The sequence below is a fragment of the Dreissena polymorpha genome, chromosome 15, assembly GCF_020536995.1.
Source record: "Dreissena polymorpha isolate Duluth1 chromosome 15, UMN_Dpol_1.0, whole genome shotgun sequence".
Classification (NCBI taxonomy): Eukaryota; Metazoa; Mollusca; class Bivalvia; order Myida; family Dreissenidae; genus Dreissena; species Dreissena polymorpha.
In genome coordinates this window covers 33,960,576-33,984,329 of record NC_068369.1, presented here as the reverse complement: position 1 = coordinate 33,984,329, position 23,754 = coordinate 33,960,576, and the positions used below count along the sequence as shown (strand labels likewise).

The following is a 23,754-nucleotide window of genomic DNA, read 5'->3' as shown; positions in this document are numbered from 1 at the left end:
CATCATTTACCTTAGAGGGATTATTTTGACAAAATTTGGCACTTTCAGCAGACTTGTTTTGTTTTTTATTTGGTACATGCTTCTCTCATTCAGTGATTTAATGACAGTATTGTCCTTATTCGTTTTTCTTTGCATAGAAAGGTGACATGAATCATTGATATTTTGTTGTGTTGAGAATTCTGCAGGAAGCTGTGTCCCCAAAGAAGTACTAGAAACCCCTTTCAGGACACTGCCTTGATCTGAACTGCCTTTCTACCCCTGTTACTACATGGAACATCATTGCTAGCTTATAATGCTTGCCTAAATATGTGTATTTTGTTCAATTTAACTTTTCCTTCCAGCTTACACCCCCCCCCCACAAATGAGCATTGTATTCTTTCGCTTGGCTACAAACTCCCATTTGGACCAGATTGCCACCATAAAAATAGCCTAAAGTACTTATTTTGTGTCCAAATATGAAATTTGTATTGTCTTGAACCTCTAAATGAGAGCTGGCAATGCATATTGACCATCTGCTGCAGTTAAAAGGCAACCCATGACATATATGCTAGAATATTTCATTGGCGGCTGGTAAATAAATGGGCACCGATCGACAATGCGCTTTCAAGATTTTACACTTTTATTGGTGTGAAATAACAAGTTATTGGAAGCTTTTTGATTTCTACACTTCAAAGTATCTTTGATCTCTCATTTTGACTAATTAGTTTATTGTCTTGGATGAAATTGGATTGTTTTTGCTTTGAAATTGGCATTTTTGGGATGATTAAAAAAAACACACACAAAAAGACATTATCAAAACTGCTTAGAGTGAAAATATCTTACAAATTCATTCTTTCCCCACCACACATTAGCCCCACTTGCATGTCTATTTGGTTTGTTTTGGTATTTTATTGCAGATATTGAACACAACAGCTTTAAATCTTAAAGGGGGCAGTTAAGCTTTAACAGGCCTAATATCGCCTTCTTCGGACTGAAAACACCCGCGTGTGAAAATATGATACAGAATGGCCAAACGGACAGCTAATCCAGCCAAACTTAATATATTGGTGCAATATGGATGGGAAGATAATAATATGAAAGAAAAAACACATTTCAGTCAAAATAAATTTCTCTTATAGGTTACAATACACTAAATACTTTTGGTGTTCAATGCTATACCCTCTAAAAACAAAATCTTCATTTATTTGAAGACACAATTCTCTGTAGGGGCACTTGCCATGACTTTATTTTTGAATATTTCTGTGTTCATGTGGTGGGGAAAACATTGTTGTATACTACAAATTCCCTGTTTTGCTTTTAGGTTGGAGACTACATAAGACTTTGACAGTTGGCGGGAAACCATCATCAACTGGAGAGATGCCGGTAAAAAGATGGCCATAAAACAGTGACCGCTGATTCGCATTGAGTTCTTTCTTACATATTGGATGACCTATGTTTTTTATTGTTTAAATCATTGCGGCTTGGAATGCTCTTTAAGAAAAGGTATGGTTATGGGGGTGTCTACGCGCAAAAGTTTGACTTTATTTTTTGTTAAAGTTATTGCTTTTACATTGAATTTGTGCAGGAAATCTTTTGGTATGTTGTGACCTAGATGAATCCGAGTCCGTTCGCCCTAATTTCAGTTCGCCCTTATTCCTATTCGCCCTAAATCCTGTTCGCCCTGGGTCCGTTCGCCCTTAATTTTATGATCAAAACAGGGAAGCAATAAATATAACGAAATGTGTTACCTTTTTAACATTTTATTGTTACCTTCACCATTTATTGAGTCTATAAATAAATATAATGAACCAACAATAAAATTTGCCAACTTGTTAACAATAAGCCAACACAAAATACGCAAACGAAAGCACATACAAACGAAAAGAAACACACATGTACATTAATACACACAACTCGATTTATACGAGTCAGTTCAGCGTTCATGATTTTAAATCGTAATTTGTTCGCCTCAATCATGTGATGATCTACTAGGATTCGTATCGTTCACTTGTGTTACTTGGAATCAGAAGTTATATTTATATAATAGCAAAGAAATAGTGTTTATATAACAATAAAATTTAATTTAAGACATGTGTTACTAGCAAATTAGGCAGCAACAATAAAAAAGTCTTAATAAAACGCAAACATCGATTTTAAGTACAATCTTTCAATAATACATGTACCATGTCTTTACTATCTCAAACACATACTGTGTATAGGCTATAAATTTGCAATATGCTATTTAATGCCGAATAAACGTTATGTTATGTTATGTTAATAAAAATCATTCAATCAATTATTGCTATATCAACAATGGTAGCATCAATCGATTATGACCACTTTGACACCTATGATGTGCGAACCGTGCATAAAGATCCGCATTTAGATTACAGACTGGCGTCACATTAAAGTTAATTAAGGTAAGTAAACAGTTAGGTCATTGTTATCACATTTGACCGATTGATATATGACACTGAACGATTTCTTAATCGGCAGCCGCATTTCTATGATTATTAAAATAGTGTGTTAAGTGATACCGCACGATTTTTATATATGTTAAAATATAATATATTGATAAAATGTTATATGTATATGTTACAATAACACAAAATAGACAAGAAAAATTAAACATTGAAGACGAAATTCATAAAATGCAACATGGTGGCGCATTCGACTGTGCAGACATTTCCGATTTCAGAATTAAATATCTGGCTTATTTCGCTTTTTTCGACACATGTTCTTCTGTACGTTTATTTCAGCTTATAATGAAATATATGTATAATAAGTTTTTTACACTTTTTATTTGCTTTATTTGCTTAAAATATAGTCCGTAATACAATCAATTAACACAAACCGTTATCTCTTTAATCGACAACGATCCATAAAGGCCAGGTGCTACTTCACACAGCGCAATGCACGTGGGAATTATTGCAAGTTGATCATTTATATTAAATGAATATTGATGATGTTTTTATTGATATTTAATGATGATAATATGAATATACGAAAAACAGTATGTATTCAATATGTAAGTAACAAATAGATATCGACTATACATAACCAATTCTATTTTATTAATTTTTTATAGAAGTTAATTAATTTAAGAACCCTAATTCAAACTATAAAACAAATAAATACTACCGAAAACAGATACCGAAAGAGCATAGCAAATTAAATGGGTGTCATAATTGATCGCTTTAATATGTATTAAGTTTCCAAAGTCGGCAATATTTGATTAACGTATTTCTTATTTTTATATAGATATTTGCATTTTATTAGAAATAATTTCACATGATTTATTTTTGTACAGAAAGTTACTATAAAATAAACAAAATATGCAACCTATTAATTCTATGTTTGTTTGTCAGTGGTTGTCTAACACCTTCAATTGTTTGTATAACAATAGGCGTGCATTGCGTTTTTTGGAGTGTAAAGTATTTGTCATAGGTGTGAAACCATTGTTAAATACTGGCATACATGGGGCCCGTCTTATCAAAGATCGTACGACATTCTCACCAATTTTCGAAGCGCCATATATACGTAACCGTCACATTTATAATTACTTTTGTTGAATATTTCCATTCATGTTCAAAGAAACTGTAAAATATCCTTTATATCTGAAACATACAAATCATAATCACTTATAATTTAAAATTACAAAATTCAATCGTAAGTTAACATTGTCGTACGATCTTTGATAAGACGGACCCATGGTTTTTAACTCAATTACGCAAATGTAATGGGCCATCGCCCTAAGGGGAATAAATAATAAACTTGCCAGGTTTTATAACTTTAATCTGGTCATGAAAATGCATGCAAGAAATATTTAATACTTAGTTTAATTTAAATACGTACTGAAATTAACATTAATCAAATGGTAGTTTAATGCAACTATCACGATGTTAAGGTATTTAAATACGTACTGAAATTAACATTCATTATAAATCGTAGTTTAACGCAACTATCACTGGTAAGCGTGTTTGTAACAAAGACAAGTAATTTTCACTAATTGCTTTTTATATTAATTAATAACGGTACACACTTGCTTACATGTGTGAAAAATCAACTGTTTATACCCCCAATATGCCACTGATAGTATAGGGCGAACGGACCCAGGGCGAATGTGTAACTAGGGCGAACGGACCCGATACCCTTGTAGATAGACATGTTGCACACATTTTCAGGGCTTGACACTAACTTCTTTTACCTACTGACAATTTTTATGTTATTTTACCTAAATTTCAACTTACTTTCCGGACTATCCACAATGTATTGTGCATTTATTTAAAGAAAACTATGCTGTATTAATTTAATATTCTTTGTACACATGGTACAATAACGTAAGTCTAGCACATAGGCTAAACACTAATATGATAATAGGTGCTACCTAATTTACAGGCAAAAGCTTATTTGATGTTTGTTAAAGATAACACGGGTAATATATGTCTGCACATTATCATGCAACAAAACATTCAATTTCTTTACAAAACAATATGTAATTTAGCAAAGCAATAAAATATAATTTGTTTAAATCTTAAACAAGTTTATGAAGCTATGCTTTTTGTATAGTAACCCCTTGTTCTGTTTTCAAACTCTTAAACATGTTTTTTATTTTTTGTTTCCATTTTTTCAAAACAATGTTAAATTAAAAAAAAAAAAAATCTCGCGAAACTGTGTTTTTTAGATGTTTTCCATATGCAGGGATGCCATTTATGTTTTAGGGCGAGATTATTTCTAAAACGATTTTATTTAACTTAAGCATAAAAAAGAAAGGTGCCGTACTTCATTATTTTGGTCCCATGTCTAAATCATCGACATCGTAAATGTATCCCCTGCATATGTAAATGAAAAACTTTTTGTACTTAATTAATGTTAATAAACATATAAATGCAACAATGCTTGCGGGAGTGTTTGCGTCTATCTTGAAAGAAGTGCATAGACCTCATTCACTGCGCAAAATTACACAGACCAGAAATATCACCTTTGGCTTTGGACACAATACTCTTTGCATATCTTAGGCACTGTTAGAGCTGATGTCATGAAATGTGGTAAACTTATTGTATTTTTCGGAATCCTCAGGAATTAACAGTTGGTAAAAACTATCGCTTATGGCATAAACAGATTGAACATTACTAGGTTGGTGCTAAGGAGAAAATACTAGTAGCAAAAATTTAGGTTTATGATGAAGACCCACATCATAAGCTTAACGCTATGTCACGTAATTACACATTGTTCCTTGATAATACACAGTAACAACTAAAGTTCATTTCTTTTTTCATCGAGATTTATTTCTGTTAAATAATTTCTAACACAACGCTTCCAATGTTCATGAAGTACAATTTTACATCGCGGTGGCCGACATGGCCACCACGTCAAGAAAGCGTGACTACTCTACTCGATTGTCAAACTTAGGACTCCCTCTTCATACAACGCAGATGCCAATTTATACAATAATGGACAAATAAATTGGGTGACGGCTGTCTGGATGATTGACTTTAACATGAGTTGAATTACCTGATACAGGATGGCTTTATGTGTGACTTACATATCTTGTGCATATATATGCCAATAATTAATCGAGACCACGTTTGTTTAACTGCGTATATGAAAGTTCACCTGTCATTTAACATGAAAATATACACAAATTAACAGTGCTGCATGTGCTTACCATATACATAACTAATTAGTGAACCCAGCCATGGGCAATAACTTGGTGCATTTTTCTCGTCTAATTTGACGATGACATATGATGCCCATTTATGCATTTCTTCATGAAGACAGATATTATGTATTCAGTTACACCGAACAAGGAATATACATGAAATACACCAATTATGCGACAGCTAAATATATGAGTGTACCTGTCACTTTATGTGTGAGTCAAAAAATAAACAACAACATACTTATTATCACGAATTTACTGTTATCAACAAGAATTGTTTTACCAGTAAATAATTTACCAAACCATATTTAAATAAAATATAATCAAATATTTTTCACCTTAATTTAATTACATTATTTCGTTTATTTTCATTTCATTTAATTCATTTTCATGTTTTGAAAGTAAAGATATTCAGTCATTATGGAATGTGGCATTAAACATATAGACAGCAGCTGCGTATTGCATGTGAATGAGACAGTTTCCACATGAATATGATTATAAAATAACAACCCGATTATTAAATTGCATTAACATCCCAATTGATTAAAGTCAAGATTTTGTATGTTCAAGCTCATAAAACAAAATAACACATTCAGTATGTTCATTTATACCCTTATCTTCTCGCCCTTGTTTCTGTGCACTCAACACATACATGTAGTATTAGACACACTGTTATGAGTTTGCATATATTCGGTAAGTTCCTACCACGTGTTTGTTAGTTTAAAAAAACACGCTCAGTCATGGCACTAAATGTCAATGAGTTGACTTCATCAAAGATGTAGAACCAAAAAAAAAAATACTCCACTCATCCAGTATGCCTTCTATGAAGAAATAATAACAAGCAGTCATCAAATAAAATGAATACCGTATCCTACACTTTCGCTTCTTATATGGTCTTCAAAAAATTAATCAGAGACATTTGACAAGACTAAACTTCTGCTTTTCGTTTATTTGCAATTTTTTCAAAGTGTCAGTATAATGTGCAAAATAATAATGGTAATACACAACATGGTTTCAGGTGTGTCAAATGAATTTTTAGGCAAGGATTATTAATTATAGGTATAAGTTTAAGTGTACAACACACTCTTTTGTAATAAAAATATTGCAAAGTGTGCTACTGGCACTGAATTATGCACATTTATATTTAAGTAAAAATTAACATTCATTTATATAATAAACAAGAAATCTGATACTTAAAAACAACTTAGTAGATATTGTTTATTGTACAATGTATTACTCAAAGTCATCATCACACAATGAGACAACACAATGGTCTCTGAACAGAGTGTGCTATTTAATTGTGGCATACATTTTATGAATTAATACTAGTAATAGAAATACAGAAAAAACGTCTAAAGCTGCCTGGGAACTATGATTTTAAATATCAACAATTAATTTGACATGCCTGATTGCAAATTGTTAATTTCACTATTCTTTCCAGGGGTTCTGAAATATGCTGTCCGAGTTGTCCGAGTTGTCAAGCAGTTTTTGAAAGCTGGCTTGTCCGGGGACAAGTAAAATTTCCGTGGTAAAATTTGTTTCGAGAACGAAACTTCAATATTTTTCGAAAATAAAAAACGAAGTTTATATAAATAGCTTATGATTAATCTGCGGACTAGCACACTTTTTTAACTGGAGGTATGTTATTTTCCGATAATAATTATTTAATGTGGTAAACCAGTCCACGAGTACATGTATATATAGCAACAGCCAATCACGCATAAGAAAACAATTTTAATCAGGGACCTATGTCCCTGTTTTAATAGAGAAACCAGCACACATGTGTATAGCAACAGCCAATCACGCATAAGAATTTTAAGATAACACTTTTCGTACATTGCAAATGGCCGCATACATGTTCTAACTACCTGCATTCGATTTTTATATAATAAAACCACTTCAACGTCTAGCCATGACGCTAATCAGACCAATGATAAAATCAGTTCGGCGTCGGAAAAGAAGAGAAAAGCCAAGTATGAATATGATAAACACACGACGCCAAGCGGAAACGAGAATTTTTTGAGTCTTGTCTAATTGATTTTCCTTGGCTTGAAACGTTGCCAATGTGTGTAAATGTAAACTTCGTAAGGTCCAAGGAGTTTCCTTTATTAGCGGATAATAATATACTTATAATTAACGGAGATTATTTTATTTCAAGTGAATTGTCTAGTCATGTTGAGATTATTAAATAGCCGAGATGGTACATGTATCATGTTAGTCGAACTTGTTGACGCTCTCAAATATTAAGCTACTTTTTATATTGGTAATATTTGGAGTTCCAAAGAATTTAGCCCACATAAAAAGTATCTCAAAATTCTTTGCGCGTCTTATAAATAAGACTAGTATCATGTGTGACTTAAACGTGATCTTATTATATGCACATCTTGCTTGTATTTTTTGTTCAATTTTCTAGTTAACTATGTTTATAATTTAAAATAGAAGTTAACAAAAGTGTATGTTTGTATTATTTGCTTAATTAGTAATTACCTTTTCCTTTATATATCTTAAAAGTACGGACAAGTACTTCTTTGGTACGGACAAGTGAATTTGTGGGTCCAACTTGTCCGTGGACAATTAGACTCTTAAAATATTTCAGAACCCCTGCTTTCACATTGTTTTCACACCTGATATTTGTTATGCTGTTTATTCTTTTTGCTTACAGACATACAGAGTCTCTTCACAATAATTGCAGTTTCTTTACAGTCCACTAACGTTGAACATTACAGAGTCACAATTGCTAATGTTTCAGTCCCGGTCAAGCTTTATAGGTCCAGAATTGCTTCGTTGTTGAGAACAAAGCACGCAGTCAGTTTTGCTCAGCAGAATGCTGCATGGAATGTGTGGAGACCAGCATTTGACAGAGCAGCTTCTAAAAGAAAATCAAAGAACCATAAAATGTACATATGAATTAGTCTATTTCCAATGTGTATGTAAGCACAGTTTGATTTTTTACAGTTTGAAACAGTTTGGTACGAAAATGATCGAGTATGAGTCGGAGATGCAATATTGTTTACAATCACAACGTAACTTAATACATCACAAAAGAAAGGGTCTTAAGAATAATCATGACATTGTAGAATATACTCAAGAAATAACTCCAAAACCACGAAAGAAAGGGTCTTTAGAATAATCACGTAGAATATACTCAAGAAATAACTCCAAATCTTAATAAAATGATAACTTTTATGTTCCATTAGTTTGACTGAATAATAATGACCTTAAATTTAAAATCGGCGAAATTTTGTATGTGCGGAAAACAGTTCCCATGTTATCAAAGGTAATCTTTAGCAATATTATATAGATTGATGTTTTATGTACTGGTCATGTACGTAATTCCGGCCACTTTTGGGACTATTTAAGAAAAATCTTTAGTGTTAAGCAACTGGTTGAAACTAAACTTCACATATATAATCCTGGGTTCAAAACTCACCTAGCATGAAAATTTAAATAGAATTAGATCGGTGAATGTTACTTAATGAACAGAAAATGATGACATGTAAACTATCCATTTTCGTAGGTTAAATGTACCTAAAAAATCGGCCACTTTTCAGTTTGATCTGCAGATAAAATTACAAAGCAATATCTTTAGACAAATGTCCTCAATTTCAGAGTATTAATCAATGTTTATTCTATTAAAATTTTTGATTTGAAATTTAGAATAAATGCGAAATTATTATACCAGTTACTCCCCCTACCTATTTTAATAAATATAAACAATGGGGAACTGCTAATTTATAAAAAAAGACTTGTTTTTAATGGGTTTAATCAATTTTTTCAAACATAGCTAAAAAAGTAAACACATTTTGTTTAAAAAGTTTACTTCAGTGTTGATTATTAATAAACGCGTTTATATAATATTTAAACATGTAATATAGTAATATTCTTATCAAGGGAGGTAATTCATATATCAAAACTTTTTATTTGGGTTCTGATTTGTATGTTTTGAATATAATTTTTTGTACAATTAATTGGTAAAATTTATATTAAAGTTTATTAGATAAAATTAAAATAATTTTATCAAATATATTTGTTTCTTATATGAATATAATTGTTACGACTTATAATGACATCACTTTCCCCACGAGCCAAATATTTCCTGCTATATTTGTGACATTTTAACACAAAAGTTTACAGTGATATGGTTCTTACATTTGCAACATATTGAGAGTAGGGATGGTTTCCATGTTTATTTTTCTAAATAAAAACAAAATATGTGCGGTAAGATCATGAAAATGATTCACACAGGTGGCCGATTTTGTACGTACAGGCCAGAATTACGTACATGACCAGTATAACCAAACGCAATATTTTAATTGAATAATGACTTACCAATCGAGTGCATTCCATTAATTTATTAAATTTCAACAATGTAAACATACACCAGAGTATGTCAGTTTCAATTTTTACTTCTTAATGACGTATTGACGAAAGCAGTGACGTCACACAGACATGTATAGTTGTCGACGAAAGAAACGCGGCCGTTCATGTTGTGAACAAATTTAACTTTTAAACAATTGTTTATCTGTGTAAAGGGATAATATTAACTATAGAATATTGGGTTCATTTAAGACGTTAATTAGAAACTAATCTTATTCGGTATTGTAAACCGGAAGTACGCAAATAATTTAGACGGGTTATCTTTTTTAAGATTTTGTTAACAACATCTAGAGCAATTTTCAATTTGCAATGAATTATGGGAAACAGGAAGTGTCAAACAGGGAGGCAAACAGACGTATTTTGATCATAGAAAATCATAATACAATAACATAGAGTACGATACGCTACTTAATAATTACTGCCATGCCGTATTATTTCATGAGGAATGCATCTATGTGTCATATAGCGTTTGTCGAAGTGTCTATGTGCTCCAGCGCTCTATGATTTTCCATCGCGAAAATAGGTGACGGCAGGAATTATTTGACTTGTATCCCTATAAGGTAATGTCTCTTTGTATTTCAGAAAAGTGATACAAATAAACGGTCAACGCCCGCTTCGGGGGCTTTTGCCCATATTACATTCAATCAGAAAAAAAAATGTGTACGTTAATCTTTAATCAACTACCAGCAAGTCCATCTTTAGTTTGAAACAGAATCAAATCTTTATTTTGTAGCGTTTTTTTTATATAGATTTTTAGATGACTGGCTTCGGCACAGTGCTTTACACAAATTCTACATGTCATATGTTTTTTGGTTGAATTATAATCAACCCTATTGAATTCTATCCTTTTCATATTTTCGCTGTACTTCAAGCTTCTCTTCATTAGTTAAGTCTATTAATATGGCGGTCTCGAGTCGTCCCATAAAATAAGGATGAAATTATCGGTTTATTATGAATATATAAAGTTGTTTTATTGATGATAACGGCTTTCCACCAGTGTTTCACAATAAGCTGGCCAAGATTTTTTACTGGTCTGACAGATCAACCAAATTTCTAGTTTAACTGGTCCACGCTTTTTTTTACTGACCACCGTTAGTGTTGAGCCCTGATTTTTAGATATTGAAGCTTTATTGTCTTGTTTAGTTATGTGAAATAAGATCTTTGAATTCTGCTAAATCTTATTTTTTAATTACTCGTAGATTTAAACACAGCAGCAAATATCTTTATTTTCATATCATTTGTGACATGGTTGTACAGTGATATTTTCTCTTTTGAGTCCTTGGACTTGATAACTTGCAAATCTATGTGTCCCCGAATTGAAAGAATGAATCCAAACATTAAACGATATTATTTATTGAGAAATTTCAATGCATTTTTGGGGTTCACACAATTTGAAACTTTGCATCCCAAGAGGTTTTTGTGGGTCCAGGACGTTGGACTCGCAGATAAAAAAATCACGGGTTGTATTATATTTCCAGTGTCGATTTCATGCGTCGGCTAAATAAAAAGATTTAACCATCTAAGACTCTGGCTGTACACTATAAGAAATACAGTCTACTCTCGTTATCTCGAAGTAAGCGGGAACATGAAAAAATATCGAAATAACGAGAGTTCGAGATATCCGATACAGGGGTGGCGAAATCAAATGTCCGAGTTGCCCGAGTCGTACATTTGCTTGTCTGGGCAACTTATTTTTTTCAATTAAGTTGTCCGTGGACAACAAGTTTTTTAAAAGTCGTGTCCAGGTATACAAAAAATACATTGTATTAAAGCCGTAATTAAGTTTTACAAAACCGGATGTTGACATGCGATTACATTGTCAGTGCTATTTGCGGAACAATCAAGCTAAAATACGGGCACTCCTCTGCGCAGTGATCTCCCTTATTCTATAAAATACCAGTAGCATGCCGCATTTTAAACATTCGGCCCGACTGTTAGACAGTGTACAGACTGGTTTCTTTATTTTTACAGTCAGACGGAAATAAAAAGTATCAAAGTAAGATATTCAAAACACGGTCTACCTTGTCATTTAAGACGACTTTAATGGTAAAAATGGAACATTTAGTTTTTTTTTATATCTTCAACAAAGGAGCAGAAACCCGAAGCTTTGAGCAGTCCACCTCCCAAAAAAACTAAGAAAGATTATGATAAAAAATATGATCTATTAAACGCACACGAACTTTACAAGAAACTTGGCTCACAGATTTTCAATGGTTACCAGTTGATGATAATCAAATTGCTACCAGTAGCGGAGCCTCAGTCTGATGAGGTCCACATATTGGACTAGTTAATTTGTTAAGATTACGGTGAACTTATGTTCAACAAATGTTTTAATAACACTAGCTTTGCAAGATTGAAAGTTTTAGAAAGTCTTTAAATTGTTTATAATATACTGCTATAATGAATGTACTATTGAAATACAACTATAAACAAAACTAGCAAATCATACTCATTTTGGTATATTCCACATTGTTTTACATTAATCAATAAATGCGTTTATAATTTATATAATATAAAGAAGTGAAACTCCAGCTGCTGGAGCAGTATTGAATTTTCATTAAAAACAATTAGTTGGTCCTTTATTTAAGGCAAGTGACCGATTGCCCAAACAGTACAAAACAGCACAATACAGCACAATACAAACCAACATAAACACAAAATATGAATAAAGCTGGGGTCACCGCCTTGGAACGGTCAATGCAAAGCATTGGGGGTTTAAACCTGGTTATAGAGCGCTCAACCTCACACTTGGCCCAGCAATATTCATAATACATTTAAGTGTAAATAAAATTTAACGTCATAGCATTGTAACTCAAATTAAACAATAATAAAAGGGAATTAAAACGCATTCAATTTAATTACTATTTAATTACTCAATTGCATTGAAGATACAAGAGTAACAGAATTACAACTTTTTGACGAACGATCAAATAAAACTATTAACAATTGTCAACTACATTCCTTCTTTATAGAAAAGATTTGAGAATGTAGAATCATAGAGTTAATATCTCAGATAATCATCGCGCAAATACAGGAAGAAGCAGCAATAATGGGTGTAAAAATTCCATATTACATAGCTTGGTTGTTTATGTGACTGCTAAACAAATTAAAAATAATTAAATCAAACATAAACGGACAAGTGTAGTTCAGCAACGAACAAGTTAAATTTCCTAAATGGTTGTCCGTGGACAAGTATAGTTTTTTGAGATTTCGCCACCCCTGGTCCGATAAGGCGTTTTCAAAGAAAAAAAATGTATCGAAAATTTACCTTGTTTTTAACATCTTAATACCTGCTATGTGGTCTAACTAAAGCTGTCACCGTGTGGCATAATACTTTCTTCTTCCCTATATATTACCTGATATATAGGCATTTTTACGAGGCATGATTCAATTTGCTATTTATATGTGAAAATGATGTTTTAAGTGTTACCCAATTGCATGAACACATGCGGATATCATTTTTCTGAACTGTCGAATAAACATCAGGTAATGTTGCTTTTTAAAGTTATGATGCAATTGATGTCAAATCAAGACGAGGGTTTTCCATCTGAACATGCGTAAATCACGTTCTGGAATTTTGAACTGTTCATGTACAATTTGTTTTTTGAAATGCAAACCGTCTCAAGCAGGAAGTTTATCCAGTAATTGATGCAGTCACACGGTGCCGTAGTGTACGATGGGTTATAAATCCGCTATGGTTAAACTTTACTGATGTTTTCGTATAAAAAACATCACATAATCAGTCAATTGGTAATTCATAGATTGTTTCGGAAAATAAATTAAAGAAATCAGATCTTTATCGCAGTAAAAACGTGTGAAAATTACGCGAAAAAGTTGTCACGACTTTGTAACGTTTTTCTCGTTAACGACGTCAGCGCTGAAAGGGTCAAGTCTGATCGTACCCAGCCACATATAGTGGAAGTTTTCCCTATTTGGCTATAGAGAAACCTTGTAAACACTCTAGTAGTCACAATTTTTGCCCAATCATCAATTTTTCTCTATATGTATATCATGAAAACATGTGAACACAGTAGAAGTCACATTTTTGGCCCAATTTTCATGAAATTTGCTCAGAACATTTGTTTCCTTGATACGAGAGTTGAGTTAAAAAATGGTTCCGGTCAGTTGAATAACATGGCTGCTGGGAGGGGGGCAGTTTTCTCATTATGCCCCCCCCCCCACCTTTCGAAGAAGAGGGGGTATATTGTTTTGCTCATGTTGTTCTGTCCATCCACCAGATGGTTTCCGGATGATAACTCAAGAGCGCTTATGCCAAGGATCATGAAACTTCATAGGTACATTGATCATGACTCGCAGATGACCTATATTGATTTTCAGGTCACTAGGTCAAAGGTCAAGGTCACGATGACCCAAAATAGTAAAATGGTTTCCAGATGATAACTCAAGAAGGCTTATGCCTAGGATCATGAAACTTCATAGGTACATTGACCATGACTTGCAGATGACCCCTATTGATTTTCAGGTCACTAGGTCAAAGGTCAAGGTCACGATGACCCGACATAGTAAAATGGTTTCCAGATGATGACTCAAGATCTCTTATGCCTAGGATCATGAAACTTCATAGATACATTGATCATGACTCGCAGATGACCCCTATTGATTTTCAGGTCACTAGGTCAAAGGTCACGGTGACCCTAAGCAGTAAAATGGTTTCCGGATGATGACTCAAGAATGCTTATGCCTAGGATCATCAAACTTCATAGGTACATTTATCATAACTCGTAGATGACCCCTATTGATTTTCAGGTCACTAGGTCAAAGGTCAAGGTCATGATGACCCGAAATAGTAAAATGGTTTCCGGATGATAACTCAAGAATGCTTATGCCTAGGATTATGAAACTTTATAGGTACAATGATCATGACTCGCAGATGACCCCTATTGATTTTCAGGTCACTAGGTCAAAGGTCAAGGTCACGCTGACCCGACATAGTAAAATGGTTTCTGGATGATTACTCAAGAACGCTTATGCCTAGGATCATGAAACTTCATAGGTACAATGATCATGACTCGCAGATAACCCCTATTGATTTTCCAATCACTAGATCAAAGGTCAAGGTGACCTGAAATAGTAAAATGGTTTCTGGATGATAACTCAAGAACGCTTATGCCTAGGTTCATGAAACTTCATAGGTATATTGATCATGACTCGCAGATGACCCCTATTGATTATCAGGTCACAAGGTCAAAGGTCAAGGTCACAGTGCCAAAAAACGCATTCACACAACTGTGACTCAACTTAGAAAAATGGTTTCCGGATGATAACTCAAGAATGCTTACGCCTAGGATCATGAAATTTCATAGGTTTTCCCTATTTGGCTATAGAGAAACCTTGTAAACACTCTAGAAGTCACAATTTTTGCCCAATCTTCATGACAGTTGGTCAAAACATTGGTTTTAACAACACAGATTTTCCCAATTTTAGCTTTGTCATGCTAATTTTTCCCAAATGACCTGGTACCAGTACTTTTCCAAAAAGGGCAAACAAATTGCTGTTTCAATAAAAAAAATGGATATAACTCTGTTATTGCCAAAATAGTTAGAGTAGCGCTTTGTCCTGAACCATCCTCAATATATACACACATGCCAAGTTTTTCAATGAAATCTGCACCAGCAGTTCCAAGATGCTGCTCCAAACACACAATTGTGCTTATTTTCAAGTAAAGCAAAGGCCATTACTCTGTTATGTGCTCATAGATTGCAACAGCATTTGATGCGCATCATTCTCTTACGATATGTAAACTTGTATCAAGTTTCCATGAAATCAGTCCAAGCAGTTCTGAGATATAAATACTTTCCAGAAACTAAAGTGTTTCGGACAGAAAATGCCAAAACTATATCCCTTTGCCTATGGCGATGGATAATAACATTAAGACAAGAGAACCTAGTTGTTAAATTTTGATTTCAATAATATTATGTGAACAAACTATTATAATAACATGCTACCCGTCTGTAGATCTGCCGTGGAATCATATGGAATTCTATGGAAATTGTTAGATGGAATTCCGTGGAGTATTGGCACTAACTTTCCATCCGATTCCATGCAATCAATGGAAAAGTGAAAAAAAAACAGAAGAGGGACTTGATATGGGATGGAATTCCATAAAATGCCGTGGAATTCCATAGAATTCCGTGGCATTCCATCTAATGCTGTGGAATTCCATAGAATGCCATGGAATTCCATAGAATGCCGTGGAATTCCATAGAACGCCGTGGAATTCCATAGAACGCCGTGGAATTCCACAGAATGCCGTGGAATTCCATAGAATGCCGTGGAATTCCATAGAATGCCGTGGAATTCCGTGAAAAGCTATGGAATTTAATAAAAAGCTGGAATAAAATAGAAAAAAAACAGATTATAGATCAAAGGCATTTTATTGATTTTGAAAAGCAAATGTGAATGTAACTAAAGGTTTCATCATAGAAGTTAAACAAGAACAAGATCTGGCATCAATCATTTACCACACACATGCAGTCACAGTACATATTCAAAAATGAGTGGTTTTACATTTTCATAAAGTACCAATTCTCTTAACCACAGGCATGCATGCACACATTCAAAAACACATCCCTAAACATGCACGCATATACAGGTGAGAAAAGAAAAACTTATAAAAGGCACAATATAAAACATAAAAGTAGAATTTTACATTTCTCTTATTACAAGTATACTTCCTTTCTCACATACACTTCAACACCGTTATTTCGAACACCGATAATCCGAAGTCACCGTTATTTCGAAGTATTTTTCGGGTCCCGATTTTGGTTCTTCTTTGTTTAATATAAAATTTCATTGTTAATCCGAACTTCGTTAAACCGAAGAAATCGTTATTTCGAAGTGATTCAGTCGGTCCCAACACTATAATTCCCACCTTATTATCAATCTTTAATCCGAAGTCAAAACTGCAAAATACTGAGCCTATTTTCACACCTTGTCGTGGCACGTCAAAAGCCAATAATTACACCTTTGTCGTCTGTGCGAAAGCTGGTGTTCAGAGAGACATTGCGTATTAGTTAAAAAAAAGTTAATTCATTTCCGAAAATGTATTCATATGTTTGTATGTCTGATAATTTGTGCTATTCGTTATATTTTATATGTTCTGTAATAAGACAAAAATAAAAACAAGAAAAAGGATCTTTTTATTCCTCCGTTTGTTACAAGTGGAAATCTATTGCTATATGACTTGTTTACGCTTTTAAGAAAGCGTGTAACCGAACCATGCGACTTCCACAACGTTTTATTTTCACAGAATCAAAGAAGTCTTCTGTCAAATGTTTATTTCGAATTATAGTTAATCCGAAGTTTTTTTAACGGTCCCGACGACTTCGAAATAACGGTTTTGAAGTGTATGTTCATAAACACACACAATTACATGCACACACACATCACGCACAATTGTTCTAAAGTTTTTTCACATAAATTTTAACTTTCAACAACTGTTCCTTATTAATTCTAGAACACTTTCAGTATGATAACAGAAGTTCAGTTCTAGTTGATGTGTTCCAGTGCAATTCTAGAAAAGTTCCGAAGGTTAGCTTCAAATATTTAAGTCTGAAACCAACTTTCTAGAAAACAAATTCCCATGCAGACAGCCAGTTTTCAAGTACTGAGCATAGTTAATAATAATACATAACAAATAAACAACTGTTGTAAATTTGTTATTTATTATACTATGCTCAGTACTGTTGAACATGGACTTTATTCAATTATCCAAGTTTCAAATTCCTAAATTAAAAAAAAAAAAATAAATTAAGACAAAAAACAAACACAAAATACAATTCACAAAATAAATAACTTGTCTTTTTTATACAAGAATTTACCAAAATAAAACATGTCAACAGCCACAGACTGCAAGGCTTAACACAGAGGCTAGTTTTTAAAAATGTTTGTCCAAGTCTTCCACTGCCATTTTCCTTTTCTTCTGAGAATATTGAACACCAGTCACTGCCTCCGGGTCCTTTTTGGTATGAGGTACAATTGTATACTGCTCACATGTGCTCTACAGAATAAAAAATCATAAAAATGTCTAAAGCAAAGAGTTATTTACATTCAAACTATAACAAGAGATTTCAAAGCAATATGGTCCCCTACTTGTTAAACTTCACTATTTTAAGTTTGTTAAATATATTTTTTGCCATAGCAACCAGAATTCTTGCATTGTAAACAACATGAAATGACATGCAAAATGTCCTTATTGTCATCTGTTCATGTTTCAAGTTTCATGAAAAAATACATTGAACTTTTAAAGTTATCCCAGGATCCAGAAAAGTGTAACTGACTTAGACCAATATATTGAATTCCAAAAAGACAAAATACTTTCAGGTGGTTAACATTAAATAACTTATCTAGCCCAGGGCATGACAATATTTACCATGAATTTGTGGCCCTGTAAGTCCTCTAGGTAAATGCGCTTAAAGAGCCGCTTTGCTGTTGGATTATTTCCCTGCCAAACTCTGCAGTATCTTCCATCAACTGGTCAATGGTAATTAAAGCACATAATGAAAATGTATAGGGAACGTAATTCATGAATTGTTTTAAATATTAAGGTGTTAAATGGTCTTTAGAAAGAGAACTAAAAACAAAGTGAATACATCGCAAAGCACTAAGCATAACTTAATTTGTTGGTATGATTAGTACAAATTTATTATTGCTATAATTAGAATGATGTGTAATTCTATTGGTATGAAAATGCACACTCAGATACCTAAAAACCAATTCCATTGGTTTAATTTTTTATTTACAAGCAAATACGTTGAATTGATATCCCCCGCCAATATGCTTCTGGACACATAAGTATTATATTTGACACTCAAACAAGCATTTTTTAAAGATACAAAGGGCCATAACCCCGTTTTTAACAGATGGTGTACAATTCCATTTGGCGTGCATCATCCTCTTATCCATATATATACTCGAACCAGGTTTCAATGAAATCTGCCAAAGCACTTCCAGGATATGGCTACGGACGGATGGAAAGACGGACAGACGGAAGGATGGAAGGACGGACAGACAACGCCAAAACAATATCCCTCTGCCTAGGGCGGGGGATAATAATAAACATTAACACCATTAATGAGCATTGAGTGCTCACCATGCACAGTACAAAACTTCCTTAGCCTCAGTTCTATAACCTTGCATGATAAAATTCCGATACTACATTCAACGTTATTAATTTCTCCACATAGGTCTTATTACTTCCTTTTTCAACCTGCAAACTCCACTAAGTGAAAATTTGGCTGACAGCTGCTTTTAAACTGATATTTGCCATACTAAAACCTCATATATCACATAAAAAGGTCTACAATAATGTCATAAGAAGATTAAATTTAAAGGAATATTTAGAAATAATAAAAATCACAAACCTTCAGTTGTTGTTCTATTCCTAGACAGACTGCTCAAACACTGTATGCATCACTCTTTAGCAATATTTTGTGTCACTTTCCAAATGATATAAATACATAAGTATTTTAAGAAAGTGTTTTTAATGGAAAAACTCATGAACTCTTCTGTTTGTTAAATTTCTTTAACTTTATTTTAACAAGTTAAACCAGTACATTGTCCACCATGTTTCATGTTTCAATCTAACAGGTAAACTTTCTGTATTTGAATTCAGCCAATTAGAAAAGGCTGTTATATCTTATAACCAATAGATTTGCAGCAAACATACCCAACATCTGATGCAAAGCACACGCTGGGGTTATCAGATAGATTGTTATTTGACAACCTGGACTGGCTGAGTTTGATATTGAGAAAAAACAGTGTGTATACCACTTGGACAGGGTTAAGGAATTTAAACTTGTAGAAATTGCTTTGAAAGTAACAACTACTCCTACATCTGCAGAACTACTACTTTAATTACTACAGCATTAACAACACCACCAACAACAACAGCAACAATAACAGCAGCAACAACAACAGCAACAGCAGCAACAACAACAGCAGCAACAGCAGCAACAACTGCTACTATTGCAACAACTGCTACTACTGTTACTTCTATTGCTACTACTATTGCTACAGAAACTGTTAATGCTACTACTTCTACTACTACTACTACCACCACAACCTCTACTGATATAAAAAAACACTACTGCTACTACATCAATTACTACAACAACAACACCTACTACAACAACAACAACTACTACTACTAATACAGCTACTACATCTACAACAACTACTACTACTGCTGCTGCTGTCACTACTATGAAGTCTATTTGGCTATTTGTAAGTGTAAGGTGTTCTATATGTGTTCTTATTCCCCATTATAACTTTTGTAGAACTTACTGGTTCTTAAAGCGTTCTAGATGTGTTCTAGAACTACATTTTAAAACATTTTTAGAAATTTCTCGACCATATTTTGTCCTTGAAATGTTCTAAAAAGTTTCTTGAAATTATTGGAACAGTTTCAGTCCTAAGCCATTTTCCACAAATGTTCTGGATTTATTCTAAAAAAACTGTTTTGGAACAATTCCAGAACATACGTTTTAGAACACAAATATGGAACAGTTCCAGAACTGTTCCAATTTCTAGAACAAATTTATAATTATCTTTATTGCATTTTCTTTTAAATACAAAATACATGATGCAAATAAATTCATACATGTATTAAACTACAAATACATTTCAGACAACCAGCGAAAATTTTCTAAGTTATTTTCCATTGATTTCCATCCAAGAAAATGTATAAGTTATTTTCCATAATGATTTCCGTTGAAAAAAATGGCTAAGTCCAACTTTCCATGGTGTTTTCCATACATTCCGTGGAAATGCATGGAATTTTAGTCGAGATTCCGTGGAATTCCATAACAGCTTCAGATGGAAAATTGGCAAGTGGATGGAATTCCATCCAATTCCATGGATTTCAATCGATTTCCGTAGAATTCCATAGTATTTTCTATGGAATTCCATAGAAAAGTGCTAATGACTATGGCAGATCTACAGACGGGTAGATCAACACCTGGCCATGTATTAACTAATATGCATAATTTAAAACCCCAACATCATTAAATATAACATTAAACTGCATCATGATTCAAAAGTTAAAGAGCATTTAGACCTCTATAAAATTAATAAGAATTTGCTTGGATTGCTTGGGTCTTCACACATAAAATCTATTTTCAGATGAACATTGAGTAAAACATTTTTATTTCAAAGCAGGCACAGGAAAGTGCATGTACGTTGTACTTTAAGTACAGTCCAACCCCTACTTCCGGTCACCCCTCATCGCCGGTCGCCCCATGTAGGCGGCCGGTGTGTGCTGCGACCGTCGATAACACTATAAAATGCACCCCTCTTAAGCGGTAACCCCGTTTCTCCGGCCAGCGGCCAGCTATTTTGCATCCCAAATGTAAAATATCCCCCATATAAGTGGTCTCGCGCGAGTAAGTCAGTCATGTACATTGGCAAAATTACACCGACGCAACGGCAATAAAATCGATACTTACATCCAGTCTGCGGTTTAGGCTTTGTAGTACTGAATCGTGTTGTGTGATAAACATTTTGACAGCCAGTTTGCAAATTGCAATTAATTAGCGGTGGATTATCGGGTTATCGGATAAAAGCAATATGCGACCGTTTGATCTTTTTGTTTCCGCATGTGCGAATATCACCTATTATTACTGGAAAAGAGATTATTAATTTATAATTTATTATTTGTAGTTGTTGAATCATACTATTTCAAGCACACATTATGACAATTATCGGCCAATTAAAAGTGATATGGTTACAATCATATTCGCGACCCTTTTGAAGAACAAAAAATACTCAGAAATTGAAATTCTTTCAGATTAAATTGAATCCAATGAACAAACACAAATAAGGACGAAAACAAACAACAAATTGATTGAATTTATGTAATCAACATATAGAAACTGATTTGAACCTATTTGTCTATAAAAACTTACCTTGTTACAGATTAACTAAATCCTCTTGATAAATGTAAATGCTTTTATTAAATTGTTCACACCAGTTTTGACACTCATTGTTTCAGCATTTTTAACCCAGTATTTAATTGCCCCTTTGTTTATCCCAAACCGATTATCTCGATATGATCGGATACTGTCCAGACAATTACTAAGAAAGCAGTTTGTAATAAACCCAGGGACCTTAGTACATGTATGACTCTGTATGGGGTCTCTGCATAAACCACATGAGTCTGGTTATTAAACACAATTTATGATACCTCCATGTCATCTCTTCGCATATTAAGTCAAAAACTTAACAGCTGCTTTAATAAAATATTTGAACATATTTAAACAATAGACATTTGTCCAAAATGGATTAACAGCTAGGAACTATAAAGTATATATATTAGCCAGTTTAAACATAACAATAAAGTGTTTAATAACTTTACATTTAAAATATTTTACAAATTTACTGCTACACAATTAACGTATTTAACGGGTACCTGCAAATGTAAACTCTGCTATAATGTGTAAAGATCGTGCATTACTGCAGTGTTCGAAACATCATCATGAAAACAAGCAATCGCGTTTGGTCATTTTAGGGATATAAAATACTTGCGTAAAATAAATTAAATGTGTAGATTTATGGTATCAAATAATGCTAGATTTGTATCGTTCATTATCACTAGAGAAGAGTTTTCGATATACATGTACATGCAAACCCAGTTCAATTTGCAAAATATGCAAATGTTTTTTCAATTGGAATGCTTAAATTTATTAATATTTTCATTCAATGTAAATTTACGAAACAAAATTCATTCAATGTAAAAGAAAATTCAAACTACATTAAAAGATTGAAATGTATTGAGCTATTTAAGGGCTTTGTTTTAACTGATTCAATACACCCCTTACACTAAATTTCAATCTCTGATGAAAAATAACACTATCGCATCCACACCACTTATAATAATATTCATAAATTATGATGTTTTTTATGTCCCCCACTATAGTAGTGGGGGACATATTGTTTTTGCCCTGTCTGTTGGTCTGTTGGTCTGTTGGTTGGTTTGCGCCAACTTTAACATTTGCAATAACTTTTGCAATATTGAAGATAGGAACTTGATATTTGGCATGCATATGTATCTCATAGAGCTGCACATTTTGAGTGGTGAAAGGTCAAGGTCATCCTTCAAGGTCAAAGGTCAAATATATGGGTCAAAACTGCTCATTGAATGTACACTTTTGCAGTACTTTTAATATTCAAGATAGCAACTTGATATTTGGGATGCATGTGTATCTCATGGAGCTGCACAATTTGATTGGTGAAAGGTCAAGGTCAAGGTCATCCTTCAAGGTCAGATGTCAAATATATGTGGCCAAAATCGCTCATTTTATGAGTACTTTTGCAATATTGAAGATAGCAACTTGATGTTTGGCATGCATGTGTATCTCATGGAGCTGCACATTTTTAGTGGTGAAAGGTAAAGGCCAAGGTCATCCTTCAAGGTCAGAGGTCAAATATATGTGGCCCAAATCGCTAATTTTATGAATACTTTTGCAATATTGAAGATAGCAACTTGATATTTGGCATGCATGTGTATCTCATGGAGCTGCACATTTTTAGTGTGAAAGGTCAAGGTCATCCTCCAAGGTCAAATATATGGGTCAAAATTGCTCATGTAATGTCACTTCTGCAATATTGAAGCTAGCAATTTTATATTTGAAATGCATGTGTATCTCATAGAGCTGCACATTTTGAATGGTGAAGGGTCAAGGTCAAGGTCATCCTACAAGGTCAAACATCATATAAGG

At 33.4% G+C, this 23,754-nt stretch overlaps 1 protein-coding gene and 1 long non-coding RNA gene across 2 annotated transcripts in view; one reads left to right on the top strand and one right to left on the bottom strand.

Moving 5' to 3' along the window:
- LOC127859681 (uncharacterized) overlaps positions 1 to 23,754 on the top strand; it is a 306,342-nt gene that overhangs the window by 57,086 nt on the left and 225,502 nt on the right. The window lies entirely within an intron of this gene.
- Positions 17,845 to 19,854, bottom strand: LOC127861208 (uncharacterized). The gene is made up of 3 exons (XR_008040119.1): positions 19,402 to 19,854; positions 18,411 to 18,511; positions 17,845 to 18,038 (listed from the first exon to the last, which is right to left on the bottom strand). It is a non-coding gene; the product is annotated as an uncharacterized LOC127861208 (long non-coding RNA).